At 31.6% G+C, this 2876-nt stretch overlaps 1 protein-coding gene across 8 annotated transcripts in view; it reads right to left on the bottom strand.

The window, feature by feature from the left end:
- Tbc1d5 (TBC1 domain family member 5) overlaps window positions 1–2876 on the bottom strand; it is a 545935-nt gene that overhangs the window by 219817 nt on the left and 323242 nt on the right. The gene's annotated exons all lie outside the window — the stretch shown is intronic.

The following is a 2876-nucleotide window of genomic DNA, read 5'->3' as shown; positions in this document are numbered from 1 at the left end:
TTGGAATGTTTTAGCCAATGGTAGTACACCTAAAATTTTATATTAATCAGTAATTTAAATTTTGCTAAGTAGGTTTGTTAGCTTAGCAATAAATTTATCATTAATGCAGGAAAATTATATGCACACGGTATATTTCCCAGCTCTGGTGACTCCAAAATATACTTTATTACAAAAAATAGCTTTAAAAATGGGGCAGTTGCAAAATTCTTTTGTAATGGCAAATATAACATATTAGAAAGCAGTCCTGCTGGATGTGGTGGTGCACGCCTTTAATCCCAGCACTTGGGAGGCAGAGGCAGGCAGATCTCTGTGAGTTTATTTTGATATATCACAGTGAAAGATTTATCGTCCTCTTTTTTTTTTTTTTTTTTTTTTTTTTAAAAAAAAAAAAAAAAAAAAAAAAAAAAGAGAGAGAGAGAAAGAAAAAAGCAAAGAAAGCAGTCCTAAATAATTTTTAAATGAACCTCAAAACTGTGAAAGATTAATTAAAATTAGAAACTTGCATTCAAGATAGATTTGCTAACATATTCCCCAATATACACACATGTGTAATGCACACCTCATCTATACAGGTTCCTTGTATTGATGACACTTTGCAATGGTTTATTCACTACTGACATTTTTCCCAAATTTTTTTCACAATTTTGTTGAAATATTTTATCTAAAGAATAATACTTATTTGGCTCCAACTAAAAATTCTGTAAGAATTGTCATGCAAAAGCATATCTTTCATGATGAAACCACAAATTCTTATGCTATCCTCGAGGAATAATTTTTATTAATTGAAATTTCATTATTGTACTTTTGTACTTTATAATCTACTTAAGCCATAGAATATATTTTCAAATATTAATTTTGAATGTAAAATAATATTAAACTTTCTTCCAAAAATAACAGTAGCAACAGCAGGCTCTTTATATAAATAATGTTTGTATAGTATAGAATAAGGCGAAGTATTTCAATTCATTTCCATTAGACACAAACCTTTAATATTTAAGGACATAAAATTAGTGTTCCAAATTGCTATAATTAAATACTCTATTCTCAACTTTAATAATATCCCTTCTAAAACTGGCTGTCATGTTTCTAGACAGGTAGAAGCCCATATGGTTTAATCGTGAAAACAGAAAGCCAAAAGCAGAGCTGGAAGGGTTCTTGAATGGCACAGTGGAACCTAGTCACATACCCATGATATCCCAATGAAATAATAGTAAGGATAGCTAATGATAAGTATTTTCATATATATACTGAATGTTTATTGTATGCTAATCAGTGTGCATCATTACCTAATTTTCCCAGGCCCATATGAAGCAGATAATGTAAAATTTTAAACTCCATTTCACAGCAAAATTCAGGCTAAAATTGGTTAAACAGGTGTAACGGATTTAAAAACCTGTGCTTTCATGTGTGAATACGCACATATCATGTATACACATACATATATGTATGTATGTATATATATATATATCCTCAAGTTTCTAATATTCACCAGAAAGAAACATACAGATGAGTAGCATGCTGAAGACAGACTGCTTCAGGGACACAGGATTATTCAACCACTGTGGCTTTTCATCACCTCAGAAATAGCACAACAAATTAGTACGGGAAAAATGTAAAAAAAAAAAAAATCCTTAAACTATTAAAATTTAAAAAAGGCAAATTGATAAAAATAAGCATCCTTTTTTCAAAGATACAACATACAATTAAAGAAAATGCAGAGATTTTGTATAAATGGGATACATAAGGCAGCTGTGGCTATTGCAAGCTGCATAGGATTCTGTTAGTACTGCCTATAAGGCTGAAAGGAAAAACAAGTATTTATGTCATGTATCATAGAGTTTTATGGGATAACTACTTGTGAGGATGTTAAAGAGTTCTGTGAACTCTAACAATGAAGAGAAAGCTGATGAAACTAATGTCTGATAAGGCTGGAACACTCTATGAAGTACTGTCCTTAAGTTCATGCCAACATAGTCATAGCGAAAAGCACCTGCTCAGGAAAAGAGGCAAAAAGTTATCAAGCATTTCAAAGAATTGACGAATATGTTCAAAACCAACTTCTTTCCCCCCAAAAGACTATTTTCTGACCTTAGCAGAAAATGTCTTGGAGTATTAGCGTGTTTTTATTTTTGAATATTTTAATTCTTTACACCATGAAAAGGAAACGAGAATTTAACTGTGTTGTCATTAGCTATTTTAAAATAAATCTGGATATTCACAATTACAAATATATTATTTAGATTTTAAGTTTAAATAGCAATCCACTAAGGTCCCACACTGCTTCCCAATGCTCACATTATGTCAAACTGTCTCATTTCTAGCAGGAATGTTGGGGCTGCTTTCAATGATGAGGCCAAGGACATAGCACACGAATAAAAACAAATGCCTAATACAGGAAAGAAGACTTCTTCAATTGTAGTTTGGAGCTTCCAGAGAAGAAAATCATCAGAGAGTTTTGATTAATAAGGAAAGACTGTGTTTTACATGAGAACATGCATAAAACACTCCGTGATTCTTTTATCTGGGTTAAAAGAAAACAAAAACAAACAGTCTCTGTTTTGGTTCTCAACATGACTCATTTGAGATTGTTTATAATTCCTAATTACTAAGCATCTTCTATGTATAAGTATCATTTTTCCATTATTCAACCTAAGTGAGAATCAGACATCATAAAAACATCTGACGTGAAACTGCTCAGCACTACATAAAAGTAAAACAGGCATATTATTTCAATGTGACGGATATTTCTATTATCTGTAGCATCACAAGTAATTTATACTAAAACCACTATTTTTCTAACTTGCCAATACACCACCTTTTAAGCCACCAAACACACACACACACACACACACACACACACACACACACACACGCAC

The sequence above is a fragment of the Nannospalax galili genome, unplaced genomic scaffold (genome assembly GCF_000622305.1).
Source record: "Nannospalax galili isolate Female #2095 unplaced genomic scaffold, S.galili_v1.0 scaffold364, whole genome shotgun sequence".
Classification (NCBI taxonomy): Eukaryota; Metazoa; Chordata; class Mammalia; order Rodentia; family Spalacidae; genus Nannospalax; species Nannospalax galili.
Note: the sequence above shows the minus strand (reverse complement) of the source record. Positions and strands in the feature narration are given on the sequence as shown.